This window comes from Podarcis liolepis, assembly GCF_965112155.1.
Source record: "Podarcis liolepis genome assembly, chromosome: Z".
Lineage (NCBI taxonomy): Eukaryota > Metazoa > Chordata > Lepidosauria > Squamata > Lacertidae > Podarcis > Podarcis liolepis.
The window spans coordinates 50,467,599-50,484,325 of NC_139570.1; the positions used below are offsets into that span (position 1 = coordinate 50,467,599).

A 16,727-nucleotide genomic window follows, 5' to 3' on the forward strand; every position below is an offset into this window, starting at 1 on the left:
TTATTGCAGAGATGAAGGATAAATTGATAGGCTCCGTGAACTCTTGCCCTAGTCTAGAATGCTCTTGGAACAGGTGCTGGCCCACACCCTCTCAAAGGGCTCGCAGCCTTTCCATTTTGAAGAGTGGTGTGATGTTTACTGTTCTCTAATTACTTTTGTTGCTTCATCTGTGAACTTTGAGAATTCTCTTTATTATTAAATGAGAAACGTCCTTCAGCCTTTTGAATGGACATGAAACTGAACCTGTACTCTTAAGTTGTTTGGGAGGGGATGGGTGCCAAGTAACTGGGATTGCTTTTTCAGACTGTGTGTTTGTATGCATTTGTAAAGTGACGTGCAGGGGACTGGAACCCGGGCATCTGCTTGTCAGTGTCTGCCTCTTGAGTCAGCAGTCTGCTCCTGGCTCAAGTGGGTGTAGGACAGCTCAAGTTCCAAATTTTCCCCTTTCCTATGAGCCAGCTGCTGTCCGTATTACTACTAGAGAGTGACTCTGAGCATGCTGTGAATTTGAATGTGTGCCAGGGAGGAGAGGAAATATTTTTTAAAAAGGAAGATTTTTGGACTAATGGAATAGAATATGTGTGCTCACTGCAAGATTCCAAGGACTATTACACTTTTTGGTTTGCAAAATGTCAGAGCCAACTGGGGCAAGCTGGCTTGCAGAATAATTTGAAAAAAGATGGATGTTTTTGGTCTGCAAAATATATTTTCACTTGATTGCTTGTTCAGAAATCGTCAGTGTTCTTCAAGCTGTCCCTCCATAGAGATCTAGAGGCAACTCCTAGGCATGTCTGTGAGTTGGTTGAATGAGCTGCTGAAGGAACGGGCCTCTGATATCCATAAACAATTTTCACCTGAAGTACTTACTTCTGAGCAGCTAGGTATAAAGAGCATTGTGTAAGGGAAGGGGGGGCGAGAGTTAATAGATTTGTAATGTGATGCAGCTGTGCTTTCATCTTCTTGTCTTTCATCACCGTTGCCCTGATGCTGCAACACACATGAATTAATCTATACAAGGGCAGACTTGAATTTTCAGTCCAAAAATAGTGCCCTGAAATATCCCACTGTTTCCAGATAAGATCCATCTAGTCCAGCATCTTTCCCCCCACAATGGAGGTCCACCAGTTACAACAGCCCTAATGCTCAGTTGTAAACTGTACATAGTCTGTAAACTTGTTCACCTTGGATACGTCCAATTTTTCTTTGAAATGCATCTAAGCCAGCCCATCAGCCCATCTTATGGGAAGAATTATATTAACTGCACTGTGTGAAGAACTATTTCCTTTTGTCTGTTTTGAATTTATTCCCATTGGGTGACCTTTCATTTCATTGGGTGACCTTTCATTTTAAAGCTAGACTAGGGGGAGAGAAAATTCTCTGCTTTCACTTCCTCCATACCATGCATAATTTTACAACTATCATGCCGCTGTGAGTTGTCTTTTTTGAAACTAAAACACCTCTCTAATTTAGGCTTGCATTATGTGGAAAGGGCTAAAACCCCTCTATGTTTTCATTTTTGAGATGACCACACAATACATTAAAGGCATTATGATACGGACAGTTTTATTTTCATTTTCCTAATAAACATTATCATGTAATTTGCCCTTTTCAGTGCTGCTGTACACAATCTCTCTCCTAGATAGTCACTGCCGATTCAGACTTCATCACTTTTAAGAGTGAAGTAGGATATCTTTGCTCTAATGTGCATCACATTATCTTTTCTTAAACTGAACCTCATCTGCCATTTTACTGCCCATTTGCTCCATTCGGAGAGATGCTTTTGGAACTCTTAACAGTCTGCTTGAATTTTCACTATTGCTGAGTAATTTGGTTTGATTGCAAAGTTGGCTACCACACCTGTCACCACTGGCTCTAATTGTGAACAAGTTACGTAGCATTGGTCTCAATGCTGATTCCTCAAACAGTTGTTGGTATCCAGCATATTCCAAAGTGCAGTCTAGCAAAGAATTCCTCCAGTCTTCCTCTTTAGAGAAGTCCTCTTCAGCCTTCCTGTTTAACTCCTTTGCCATCCAACAATCTGACTGCCTCACCAGCTGATTTCCTGCTTCCAAATTTTAACATATGTTTTTGTTGTTGGCAGTGATATTTTTAGCTGTGTACTCCTCAAAGCCCACTTCCACAATAAATCCATGATATTCACATCCTTGTTAGCTGTTTGTTCTTCTCCACCCACTCTGCTCCCTTCCCAGTACAGTGGTACCTCAGGTTACAGACGCTTCAGGTTACAGACTCCGCTAACCCAGAAATAGTACCTCGGGTTAAGAACTTTACTTCAAGATGAGAACGAAATTGCACGGCAGGGGCACGGCAGCAGCAGGAGGCCCCATTAGCTAAAGTGTTGCCTCAGGTTAAGAACAGTTTCAGGTTAAGAACAGACCTCCAGAACGAATTAAGTTCTTAACCCAAGGTACCACTGTCTTGAAATTCTGCTTGAAGCTCCCTGGTACAGGGGCCCATTGCTTTTGATTATGGAACTCTGAAAAGCTCCAGCCACTTTGTTAGCTGTGTATGAATATTATTTACATTATTGTCACTAAAAAAGAAAAAAGACCAGCCATGGTATCTCATTCTAGAAGTTCTAAGCTTTAGGGCACAATTAGTAAAACCCTGTTACTGCTTTTCAGTCTGATTTGTGGGAAACCTGCTCCTTGACAGAAACAAGGTAATTAGTTAGTCCCAGAGAATCCATGAAAAACTCTTGGCCTCCTAGTCTTTGATTTTCTCACTCAACAACCTGTGCTTAATCTTTGTTGCCAGAGAAGAAGAAGGTATCCCTGTGTGCAAGATCTTGGTGATGGAGTGTGTTTCGGGCTCCCAGTTGGGCCAGGCAGAGCTTACTATAGTAAAACATTTATGCAGAGTTCTTCGTACATCAGAAATGAGTAGTGGATTCTTTTTCTTTCCTTTGCAGACTCTGTTTAATCAGTTTGGAAAATCTAAGCGATGACTTTTAGCTCTTAGAGGATTAAGAACCAGAGCTGCTTTTTGTGGCAAGTTGTATATATTAAAGTCAGCCTTACATTAGTAAATAAACTCTGTTACCATAATCATTGTACTTAGTGTAAGCGCTTCTTGGGTGAATATTAAAGATCTGTTAATCTTTATGGTATTTATAGGATAATTTTTTAACTCGCTTGAGCTTCTTACTGCTTTCACAGGTCAATTACTCCAATTAATAACATCTTGTCAGCTATAAGAACATTACCATCCAACAGTACAGTGCAGATTGTAATTTTTTACCTGCTTGATTTGATTCTTCAGACTTTCTTCTCCCTTAGTGATTGAGGCTTGAGGTTTAATTCTTCTTATTTGAGGTCTTACTTCATAGCCTCTATGAAGTCCCACATATGGGATCTGCACTAATGTGAAGCTGACTACTTTTGAATATTCTAGAGCAGGCATCCCCAACCTGCGGCCCTCCAGATGTTTTGGCCCACAACTCCCATGATCCCTAGCTAACAGGACCAGTGGTCAGGCATGATGGGAATTGTAGTCCAAAACATCTGGAGGGCCGCAGGTTGGGGATGCCTGTTCTAGAGCTTTAACCAGTGAACTAGTACATGTCCCTCCCTCCCTCCCTCAGGAGGTGGTCGCTAGCATGTACAACTGACCTTCCGCGCTCAGTTCGCTTCTTGGCACTGCATTGGCAGTGGCTGGTAGAACATCCTTCATGACCGCATACCTTCTGTGACGTTGGTGTGCTGTTCTTTGTGAGCCTTCCAGTTTTTCTCATCTCTGGTTTGCATCCCTCATTTTATATCTATGGGTTTCAACTTCACTGGCTTTGTGCTGCAGCATAGCAGATCTCATTTGAAAACAGTGTTTGAAACTAACCAGGTGCCAGGCGCTTTTTGTGACTCAGGAGCACCCCTTGGCAGCCAGGTGATTTCCTGTCACAAGGTTTGCGACTGAAATCTCCACCACGGGAGGATGAGGGCAGTGTCCCTGACTGACCGCAAAAGCTGAAAAGTTGTTATAAGCTATTGAGCTTCTATCATTCCCTTTGAACTCCTCATGAAGCCTTTGGATGCGCTGAAGAGGGAATCTTACTCCATTGTGGTACTCTTTGCATAAGTAAACAAACAAGCTGCAACATTTTCACCTGGTTGTATGGATTGCTTCTCTCTTGGGGGCAGGGGGCAGAAGGGGAGCTCAGGCTGATATTAAATCGCAAACTTTGTTATAAAAGTAGTATTTTTAAAAAAGCGTTTCCTCCCCTTCAAGAAGAAAATGACAAGTTTTGCCCCTCGCTCTGTGTTTACCCTGCTGTCCAAGGAAGGTCTCCTGTAGGGCAGATAATTCCCGCCCCCTTTTAAATGTGTTCTACTCTTGTGTGTGTGTTAGTACATGGGAATGTATCAGTTCTGTTGAGGACTAAGCCTTGCCTTGGTGTGTGTGTGAAAAGCTTACTGCAAGCATAAAAGTAGGGATTTTAGTGCATGATTTCTAAACCACCCATGCAGCCCACCAGCCATGCATAGTGGCCCTCCAGAGACTTCCCAAAGCACATTTTTTCTGCTGCCTGCCTTCAGTTGCAAGAACTGGTGTAGTAATTACCTGCCTGGCTACAGTGCGTGTCTGGTGGGCTGCATTCAGCTTGGTGGGCCATCAGTTGTGTAGGCCTGTAATATGTGCTTTTGTTAGTACAGAATGAGGAAATGGTAGTTACTCCAGATTAATTTGCTCAAAATACAAAGGTATGGTTTGAGGTGCTCCTTTTATTTTTCATGCTTTCTTTTTGGAATGGTTAATTGCTTCCATTTTTCAAAAGGCCACAAAAGAAACTTGAAATAATCCAAGGGAATCAAAACAGCATTTCAGCAGGGGGCCGGTCCACTGTCCTTCAGACCTTGTGGGGGGCCGGGCTATATTTTTTGGGGGAAATGAACAAATTCCTATGCCCCACAAATAACCCAGAGATGCATTTTAAATAAAAGCACACCTTCTACTCATGTAAAAACACTAGGCAGGCCCCACAAATATCCCAGAGATGCATTTTAAATAAAAGGACACATTCTACTCATGTAAAAACACACTGATTCCCGGACCGTCTGTGGGCTGGATTGAGAAGGTGATTGGGCCAGATCTGGCTCCCGGACCTTAGTTTGCCTGCCCATGGTGTATATTATAGTACATTTCAAAATGGATCTTTTAGAGCTGGAAAAGATTCAGAAAAGGGCAACCAAAATGATTGTGCAACTGGAACAACTCCCCATGAGTAAAGTTTACAACAATTGGGGATTTTTAGTTTAGAAAAATTATGCTGGGTGTGGTGTGAAGAAAGAGGATAGAGAGATGTTTCCTTCTCTCATAACTCTGGAATCTGAGGTCATTCAGTGAAATTGAACCACTTTGTGAGGTCCACCTGAAAAGTGGTGTGTAAATAAATAAAGTAAATTGAATATTGGAAGATTTAGGACAGACAGAAGGAAATACAACTTCATGCAGTGCATACTTAACCTTATGGAATTTACTGCAGTAAAATGTAGTGATGGCCACTAACTTGAATGGTTTTAAAAAGGATTTAGCCATGAATTTGTCTATTGATGGCTATTAATGATGCGTGTGTTTAAAAACTCTCCAGTATCTGAACTGGTCTGCCTCTGAACGCCAACTGCTGGGGGCACAGGTGAGGAGAGCGCTATTCTCCCTCCTTGTGTCCTGCAAGTAGGCTTCCCCTAGGAATCTGGCTGGCCCCTATGGGAACAGAACGCTGGGCTAGGTGAGCCTTTGGCCTGATCCAGTAGGCCCGCTCTTATGCTCTTATGTACTGTAGGCTTAAGGCTGGTTGTGGATCAGCTAATACATGTTCCCCAGACCACAAACACTGGTGTATCAGTATGGTCAGTGTTGCCTTGTACTGGGCATGGAATGGAAGAAATGAATAATCAAGAGGAGTTGCATATTACTCAGTTACTGTGATAAAATAAAATGTATTCAGTTTTGGCTTATGGAACACTGCTGCTTCAGGGATGTTCACTGCTCCTGTGGCCTCTTTAAGTAATAAATGTACGTAGAAATGTGAGTAAAATAATTTATCTTGTGGGAGTGGAGTCTTCTGTGGGAATACAATCTCAAACTGAAAACTAATAAAAACACAAGGAGAGACTATAAAAATTACAAGATATATTCCGATTAGTTTTTAAGCTCTCTTTAGTCAAACAGGCAGTGAGATTCCAACCGTTTTCAGTTAGGGATACAGTGGTGCCCCGCAAGACGAATGCCTCGCAAGACAAAAAACTCGCTAGACGAAAGGGTTTTTCGGTTTTGCGTTGCTTCGCTAGACGAATTTCCCTATAGGCTTGCTTCGCAAGACGAAAACATCTTGTGCTTTTTTTAAAAAGCTGCTTGAAGAGGCGCAGTTGCGACGGACCGTGCTTCGCAAGATGAAAACCATCGCAAGACGAAAAGACTCGCGGAACGAATTCTTTTCGTCTTGCGAGGCACCACTGTAGCTGTTAACAGTGTATTTTTAAGACTTTCCATCTTCCTCCTTCCCACCAGCGGCCAGATTCTGCTTTTCTCTTAAAATTTCATACTGTAGGTCTAGGGAAAGCTAAGCGGAAAATTTGATTCAGTGACCAAATCATGAGTGTCTGCAGAAAATCTCACCTGGATGCTAATTCTGACATTCATGCTATGCTAGGAAAATTTTAAGAAAAAGCCTAGTGTAGCACTCTGCTGCTGAAAGATATTTCTTCAGTTATCTAGGAACATTGAAGTGTAGTCTTCAGGGTTTTCCTCTCTTATGGCTTCCCCTTGTATACATGTAAGATGAAACTTCTCCTGGCAAAAGCAGCAATCACAGCAGCTCTTTGAGGATCTAATAAGTCCCCCAAGGAGTTGCTGTTCTAGTTACTTTCCTTTCTTTTCAGTGGAAAACTAATTCTTTCTCATGGAGGACAGCAACTTGTGTAATATTCTTGGGTATACAACACACCACAGAGAGTTTTGTGTTGGCTAATGCAACTGTATTTATAACTCTCTCAAAGACATAGCTGTCCCTTTGAATCGCTGGTGGTGTAAGAAAGTTTCAGGGAAGGGGCTTCCTTTTGTATACGTGTTACTTTTCCATGACCCTTTAATGGATAAGAAAAATGGAGCAATGAAGGCCCTTTATCTTCAGACATTCTGCAATAACTGCATGCAGTACTTTAGTATCGTTCACACTACTGGTACCAGCAGCCAGCAAAGATGGGAATCTAATTCAGTGTTGAGGTGCACATTCATTAGTATACAAACTTAAGGGCTATAACAGGTGTTTGTGTCTTCAAGCACATTGTAAAATGATCTAAAAAGTACATAGGTAGCCAGGTGGAATATGGATGACTGTCTCTAATGTCTACTGCAGTGGGGCTTAGGTGTGTTTGCTTTCATTGTAATGGTACACACAGTCTGAGACATACCTCGTCTCCTTTTGTTATAGTATCATCTCTCAAAAAAAATTTTTTTTAAGGCTGAGAAAGCTAGAATCCAGGGCAACAGAGCTGATAGCCAATTGCTGAGCCAACTCCAAGAAAGACTGAAATTTGTGTGAGGCGAAAACACTTTGGGACCCCTCTTCCTTGAGTTTCTTCCTCTCTTAAAGCAGACACCATGCTTTTTGTCCACCAAAGAAACGCTGATGTGTGCTTTACAGCACAAGTACATAAACAACTTCAGATTTTTAGACTCCATTTGAGCTGCTTCATTATTGCAGCCCTGGGAATAGAAACTGCCCATAATTTGATGTGTTTGCTGCCCCACCCCGCTAGGACTCACTTCTGAACTTTTTCATCCCTCCTGTTTTATATTGATAAGACCTGTTACATCAGGTTTATAATGCTTTCCCTCCAAATACCAGTTTGTTTATGCACATAGTTAAGCATCACTGCCAGCAGATTTTTTTGTTCAGCATATAGGTTCAGGTACATACAAGTCATTGTTAGTGGCAGGAAGTGTTGCATCTGCATGAACAATATATGGCATTTTTACAGTGTTTGTTTGTTTGTTTATTATATCCTGCCTTTCCCCCAGAGCAAAGACTCAAGGCAGTTCACGGAAACGAAAACATGCATAAAAAAAAATTTAATTGAGACACAAGTTTAATATTCCCACAGAATGTAGATGTAGTAGTAGTAGTAGTAGTAGTAGTAGCAGTAGTAGTAAGCATTTATTACTTAAAAACTTCCTGATACAGGACTGCCTTCAGATTCCTATGGAAAGTCATATAGTTTCTTTGACATCTGATGGGAGGGCATTCCACCAGACAGGCACCACTGGCAAGAAGGCCCTCTGCCAGGTTCCCAATAACTTCACTTCTCGCAGTGAAGGAACTACCAGAAAGCCCTCAGAGTTAGATCTCAGTGTCCAAGCTAAGCAATGTGGGTGGAAATGCTCCTTTAGGTATACTGGGCCAAGGCCGTTTAAAGGTCAGCACCAACACTTTGAATTGTGCTTGGAAACATCCTGGGAGTCAGTCTTTCAAAACCAGTGTTATATGGTCTTGGCAGCCACTCCCAGTCACCAGTCTGGGAGTCACATTCTGGATTAGTTGTTTCTGAGTCACCCTCAAAGGTAGCCCCACACAGAGCTCATTGCAGCAGTAGCCCAAGTGGGAAATTACCAGAACATGCACCACTCTGGTGAGACAGTGTGCAGGCAGGGATGGTCTCAGATGGAGCTGGTAGACAGCTGCCCTGGACACAGAATTAAAGTGTGACACCATGGACAGCTTTGAGTCCAAAATGACTCCCAGGCTGCGCACCTGGTCTTTCAGGGGCACAGTTAGCCCATTCAGGACCAGGGATTCCCTCGCACCTGCCCGCCCCTGTCCCCCCAAAACAGTCCTTCTGTCTTGTTGGGATTCAGTTAATTATATCCAAACTTGCATTGTATGCACAGTGCTCAGGGCAGCTTCCAACTGTTTTTAAAAAATAAAATCCAACAAATTAACACAGTAGTCAAACAGTAACAAAAATTTACAACACTAGAGCAGTCAAGTACAGCAAATAAATCCAATATGAAAATGAAGGAGTTGGTCCCATCCACCAGGTCAAATACCTTGTGGATAGGTCTTGGCCAGGCTGCAGAAAGCAAGATAGCTGAACCTCCTGAGTTTGGGACTTCTACAGCCTCAGTGTGGACAAACGGCCTTCTTCTGCATCTTAGGAGGAGCTTCCCATGATCTCGGCACCACCCCTTTAGTATCTGAGCCCATTATATTTGGGAATTTAATCACAACACTTTGCCAATTCATTTCCAGGTACAATTCAATCAAATTATAAAATGGGTGTAATAAGCTCACAAGGACAAGTACTGTACCCACTAAAACATTTGTTGCCACCGTCTGAACAGAGAACAAAAGGCACCAAATTAGTTGTTGTTTAAGGTCCAATTCCTTCTCTGACATGAATGCCAAAAGAAGCTTTACTTTGAGATTCAGCTTTTAAAATAACTTTTAAAAGGTCTTCTCTGTTTAATGAACATTTAAACATTTTAACTTTAACCATTGTAGTTTGGGGTGGAGAGCAAAATGTTAGGTGTATTTTAGTATAAAAAGCAAGTCTGACTATTTCTGGCAAAATAGCTGCTGCCCTTCTCCATATGTGTGTGGTGTTCAGTAATCTGAAGTTACCTGCATAAAGTCTTCAGAGAGATGAAACTTTTGTTCTGTTACAAAACACAAAATATAAAATCCAAATCAGAGTGAACACTAAAGTGAAGATTTCTTTCTTGCACTCCAGTACACTTTTCTCCCCCCCCCCTTGTAAATGATATGGGCAGCTTTAAAACAAACAAGCAAAAGCACTAAAATTTGAGTAAAATGTGGAAGGGTCATTTGAGGCCAGATTAAATTGGTCTGTAAATATAGCTGACATTTGGTCGTCCTTGATCTATATTACAGGAAAGTGGTGAAAGTTGAATACATGGAGGAAGTTCTTTTTTGGTAGTTAAAAAACCTCTACCAAAAATTCACTGCTTCAATGTCTTGGTAAATGGAAATGATGATACACACTACTCTCTAGAAAGAAGTTGTGTTCATTGGAGCTTTTTGTGAATGAATAAATGCAGCATAGAAACATCTTACTATATTTCTGTTGAAAGATTAATCTTGCTGACTAAAGACAGGAACGTAAACATGAGCTGGGTGGAGAATTTCTTTCAAACAGGATGGGAAACTTGCCACAAATATTTAAATATAGGCTAGCAGCATTTGTTTTTTGGACGTCTAGAATGAGCCAACTCTGGCTAACTTCACATTTGTTGAGTTAACATCATTTGGGTTCCAGGTATGGAACTGAATTACAGCTGTTGTACCACTAAGTTTAATGAATATCTGTTGTTGACCGAAATAATGAGAAAGTAGCTCTGGGATTTCTCTTTGTTTTTTAACTTAACATTCTAATGTTGGTGTTTGAACAGAAGGTGAGGTTTAACTCTTTGCCTCTGTTGATGCTCTGGTAAAGCTTACTTATATCTTGAACAAAGCCCCAACTATATTACTTTCTCCCCTGACCCCCCACATTAATTGTTCTGCCATTCATAAAATTGTGTGTATGGTTAAATGAGCAGAGCAGCTTTGGTTTTCAACTTTAAGTTACTGGTTTGTTGGGATTTGTTGGGAAAGCATCTTGTGGCACCTTTACGATAAACAGATTTGTTGTGGCAAAATCAGCAGGTGCACATGCAGGGCTAAGTTACTATGAACTGCATGGGGTAGCAGTGATTGTTCGGTTGTATGATTTAAGGATAGAGTGACCCTCGAGAACAAATTCATTGGGGTTTTCCCTTAGAACCCTGTCCTTCTTCTAGTGTTTAATATTGAATCTCTATTTTTAAAAATTGTGTCCTTTCTGCAGTTTTTTATTACAGATTAGGAAATTTTGTGGTCTCTCTCCAGTCCTATATGTAGGTTCTGTGCCTGTGGCAAGTATCCCTCTACAGGATCCCGGGCTGTAGCCAGGGAACTGGTTCTTGCATCTGCTCCCCTTGAGAACACTCTTGTAACAATCTGCACAAGCTTCCAGGGGTGTTTAGCTTCTGGCTTGGATCTTAGAGCGTTGCCTATTCTGGACAGATGTCCCACTATAAGCTTTGTTGGTTTTCAGTATATCTCAAATGTTATATAGACAGTGACATCTCCTTTGAAAGGAACTGAGGCACTACTGTGTTTCCTTGCCAGCCCTTCTGCATTTCTTCACATTGAAGAAGAAGAAAGTTTTAAAAATAAATGTTCAGCATTTATTTTTGAGACTTTAGCCATATTTCTGGGTAATAATGTAAGCATTTAAAAATATTCTCTGTAAATTGTGTAAAGCTTCCCCAAGTGTCATTAATACACCAGAATGAATCCCGGCCTCTTTCATGCAAGGCAGATAATTGGGAATAAGAAAGGAGCAGATTATTTGTTAAGTTCTAAGAGAGAGAACCTGAGGGTGGAAAATTTAAAAAGAGCAGCCCTGCCCCACATCACCAAGCAATATAATTGGTAAGCCATTGTGGGTGTGGTAATGCATCATATTCATAAGTTTCCGTAAAGCTCAGTCGAAAGGCCTAGAAAATCCGTGGTTGCCATAAGCAGGGGAAAGGCAACGTTCCTTTAAAGGCAGTCCTCACAATTTGAGAACACTTGCAAACCGTGCAAACTCCTACTTTTGTGGATAGCCTCAAAATGTGTCCCTCTCTCAAGCTGTAGTAGGAACATTTATGCTGTAGAAAGTCAGGAGAGGGTCAGCTATGGGAATTGAAAGAAGTCTTACTAATTTTTTGTACAATTCCCTTATGCTACCTAGGACTCTTTTGTCTGTTGCCATCTCTCTTATCAGTGCTTAGGTCCTGAAAGGTATATGTTACTGTATTGCCATATATTTGTGTGTCTTTTCGTCTTAAACTGCTCTGCTTATGGTGATTTTGACTCATCTTGAACTGATTCCTGAGAAAGGCAAGCAAAGGAGTTAAAAGTTGTGAGGGATTTACTGTAAATACTCCTTGCTTTTGGAAGTGCTGACAGAAGCTTAATTGTTAGGTTCAAGTATATTTGTCATGTGCCAGACAGTGTCAGTCTGCTTGCAGTGAACCGGTTATGCGCTTCCACCAAGAAGAAGTGAGAGAGTGAGAAGCCAGAGGCTGCTTGTGTGTTTTCTGTTTGCTTGTGTTGCAGGAGGGGATGCGGGGAGGCACTGCTGTTTAACCTAGCTGGTAATTACGTCCTACAAGAAGGCATATATTACTGTTGCTTGCTTTGCCAAAGCTCTTCAGCATGATGGATGAGATTTAAAGGTTGATCTGACTAAATTGCAGTGAGAATACTAACGACAAAGATATTTCTTTTGTGAAATATTCCTACAAGACATCATGGCTGTGGCATAAATGCTGTAAGATAATGGACAATAAAAGTCACTCAGAAATAAGACTCTCCCAGGGTAGGGCTGCTGCCTTGTCACACACGTACAGAGCCAGGAGATAATGTAATCACAAGCCAGGGCCATCATTTAAATATATCAGTAATCTTGTATAGCATCTTGACAGATTTATTTTATGAGCCAGCAAGAGAGAGAACATTATCAGGCAGCAGAGAGAGAAAGGAAGGCAGAATCATTTTGGTGCTTAGTTTTCAAAATAGTTTGAGTCACTTTGTTCTTTCATGGAGGCCTCAGTAAAAGGTGTTCTGCTGCTTTTACACATATATTCCACCTAAGTCCCAAATACATTTTTGTGAAAATAAAGCCTATAGATTGCAATTGACCTTATAGAAGTGTCTTTCACACTTGCGATTTCTGTAAAACTTTAGTATTAAGTGAGATCCAAACAATGCTTACTGAGTGGCAGTACTGTACTGTACTTCAGTGTCCATGAGCTGCCCTTTGTTTTGGCTGACAAAGCGTAATAATGCCACTTTGCCTATTGATTTATCAAGGTCCCCCCCCCCCCCTTATTGCCAACCTGTAGCTGAAATGAGTGTTCTATGGCACCTCAGAAATGAAAGAGCAACATGTTTTAAGCAGTGAACATGAGCCAGCCTTGCCAGCCTATTCTTTGCACTAGCCAGCCTTCTTCCCTACCACAGCTTGCCTTTGGCCGGCAGCCCAGGGTTTCAGGTGGATGGCTCTGGCAAGGAAACATGAAGGAATGTTCAGTGTGCGTGTCACTGATGTGCCACTGTATTGCATTCTGCCAGACAGTTGTTCTGGGACAGATTATTTTGCTGGCTTTAGCTAAAGCCAGAGTAGTTAGCCAGCAGAGTCAAGGAGGCTGTTGGAGATAAGAAGGCTTTCTTCAAAAAATAAAAGTCTTGTTCAAAAAAAGAACACAATCTGTGGCAAAATAAATGCAAGCAGACAAAAAGAGATGCCAAAGCAAATCTGAGAAGCACATCCTTAAAAGCATTAAGGCCATTTTTAAAAAAGTAAATGGGAAACAGGAAACTGGCTAACAAAGTGATCAGACCTTTGGATGACAAGGGAGTTAAAGGTGTGCTAAAGGAGGAAAAGGAAGTTTGATCTGTTACACTGTGGAAGACGTAGGGCAGATCTTTGTGCCTGAACTAACTTTTTAAGGAAGGGGTCTGAGTAATTTGAGTGATAATGAGATTGTTCTAGGGCTTATTAACAAATGAAAAACAAATGAGTCGCTACTGGTCTGGAGGGCTCTTAAAGAACTGTGAAACTGCTGATCTTGTAACAAAAACAAACAAACAGGCAATGTCCCTAAGTTCAGCTTCCATACACAAAGATGGACAATGTAACAGCAGTTTGTTTAGAGCAGGGATTTCCAACTCCAAAGAGACTGTGGTATACTCCCACTATAAAAACTATAAAGTTGTTGAGCTTTTTGGGGGGAGGAAGACCAACAGTACAGTTGTTGAGCTTCTTCTGGGGACACTTCATCAAAGTTGCAAGCCGGTTGGACATCCCTGGTTTACAGGAAACCAGGAAATTACAGGCCTATTAAGATCTGTTGTGGGAAAACTGGTGGAAAGCATTATTAAAGACAGAAATACCAATAATATAGAGAAAGTGTTTCTGAAGCAGAACCAGCATGTCTTCTGCAAGCCTAAGTCCTGTCTGATTAACCTGGTAAGAGTTACTTGAGATGGGGTGATCCAGCTTTCAGTAATGTCCCTTATCAAAGATTCCCAAGTAAACTTAGCAGTCATGGGATAAGGCAACAGGTCCATCCCTTTGTAGGTCAGGAATTGGTTAAGGAACAGGAAACAGATTTTACAAAGAAGAGAGGTAAGAAGTCCCTCCCCACCAAGGATCATTACTGGGACCTGTGCTCCTAAATGCAGGTGAGCACTGAGGTGGCAGCTCACTGATGATACAAAGAATTAGGAGGAAGAAGAAGTGATTGTGATGAACTCCAAACTGGGTGAATTGGCATTAAAATTATTTTTATCGTCATTCTTATTATTACTATTACTATAATAATCATCATTTAGTTATTAATCGCCTTCTAAACCACAATGCTAAGGCGATATAAGATATATAAAATAGGTAAAAAAACAACAACAGATACAGTGGAACCTCGGGTTACGTACCTTCCTCCTTACGAAGGTAAGACTCTCCCAGGGTCGCTTCGGGTAACAAGCTCTGCTAATCCGGAAGTAGATGCTCCTGGTTGTGAACTTTGACCTGGGATATGAGCGGAAGTTGTGTGCCAGCAGCAGCAGGAGGCCCCATTAGCGAGAGCGCCTCATGTTAAGAACGGTTTCGGGTTAAGAACGGACCTCCGGAATGAATTAAGTTTGTAACCGGAGGTACCACTGTACGTTTAAAACAAGACTAGAACCCCAACAAGTGGGCACTTGCGATAAATATCCATTTATCCAGCTGGGAAAACCTGTTTGAACAAAAAAGTCTTTGACTCTTTCTGAAAAGTGCACATAGTTGGCTGTTGTATCTCAACAGGAATGCTATTCCACAGGGCAAGGGCAGCCACACTAAAGCCCTGCTCCAGATTATTGTAGAGTGGGCTTCTGAGGTCTTTGGAGAAGCTCTCTCACAGACTGCAGTGATCCACTTCGTTCTCCCAACTTCTGCATTTACCCTCACATTATGAGTAATGGGCTTAGGCCACTGATTTGGATTTTGATATGCAACACTGGAAGATGCTTTAGCAAGTTGCATTGGTAAAAATGAAACAAATCTCATTCTCCTATGCATATAGGCAGGTAATAGGGGAATGTGTTTGTGCGTAGGAGCACAGAAGCAGTGAATTTATACACAAATTTCTGTTGTTGATTAAACCTTGTTCCCTCTCTATCCTCCTGTTTTTGAGTATTCCAGCAATTATGTGCAATATATTTTCCCCAACATTCTGAACTATGCACCTTTTTCAACTGGGAAATCTCAGGTGCTGAATAGCTTTGAGGGTGCTTCATTTTGTTTTTTAAATTCAGTGTTTTTAGAGCTAGAAAATTTTGCCTTTTAGATTACCTGAAATGTTTAAGATTTGGCATTACTACTGCTCAGTGGCATTGTGAGCAAGAGAGAGGGTTGAGCGCTAGCCATATGGAAAACAGCTGGATATACACAGCAAGAGGATAGGTGTGTTGGCATAGGGAAACAGACATGTGGGCACAATTCTTGCTGCTGTGCTTTCTTCTGCTTGGGAAGTATTCCTTGCTACTCAAGCTGTTTGTTCACCAGGGAGAATAATTTGGCCTGTGGATGTGATCTAGGCATCCAAAGCTACATGCTTATACCTTATTAAGCTGATCACAGCTGTTATCGAGGCTGATTTGGAAAGGGAGTGCGCATTGGGCATCTATCAGGGTGCATCAGTTATGAGCAGAGGCTGCTGTTACTGAAGTTACTTTCCTTAATAGGTATCCTGTAACTAATGATATTGGGCTTCGCTACCAAGTGCCTTGGGCATTTTTGCCTTCTAAAGTGCACCTGTCAGATTTCTGCAGGGGGTGGTGTAAGCTTTGGTTTCCCTAGGTTGCAGGAATATTTGCTGGAATATCGCTTTTAGGAGAAGTGTATGTATGTGTGAGTAAGTGACAGTCAGAGTTCAGGGAGAGATTCCAAAATTGTATTTGCATCTTGTGAAAGGGAGTACCATTCAGATTGAGGGATTCATTTTAAGTGATCAAACCCTTCGTCTCCCACATGCTGGGGATTGTATAGGCCTTGATACAGTGAGCCAGTATGTTTTATGGGCAGTTCTTTGTTGTGGTGGTAGTTGTTGTTATTACAAATGTTTTTCCCTGCTGGTTTAGGAGCAAGTAAATTCCAGGCCAGAAACTTGCCTGCAGCTATGTTGGAAAGAAGAACAAGAACATCTAATCCTGGAAAGGAAAAATGTTCAGTGTATTTTTCTTTCAGATAATATTGCTAAGTGCTCAGCTGAAGGAAAATGTGATAGTTTTACTTCATTTAGAATAAAATACAGTATAAATTGGCTGATGGCTTGATTTATGCATAAAAGTAATCTGATGGATGAGCAGGGTTAGAAAAATCCCTGGTGCCGTGTCACCAAGACACTTAATAATAATTCTGACAATGGAACATGTCAAAGAGCATTGACTTGTGAGATTTTATTTATTTATTTTAAAATGTTTCTAAACTACTTGATATGTAAAAAATGTTTACATGGTATACAAGCAGTGGAAACATAAAAGCAGTAAAACAGTATCATGTAAACCAGAGATAAAAATGGCATCAGGACTAGTTTTATAAAACAAAGCCTGAGCAAAAATATGTCTTAGCAAGGTCTCT

At 41.3% G+C, this 16,727-nt stretch overlaps 1 protein-coding gene across 4 annotated transcripts in view; it reads left to right on the forward strand.

Annotated features, from left to right (window-relative positions):
- Window positions 1-16,727, forward strand: part of NEK6 (NIMA related kinase 6) — a 93,148-nt gene that overhangs the window by 10,139 nt on the left and 66,282 nt on the right. The gene's annotated exons all lie outside the window — the stretch shown is intronic.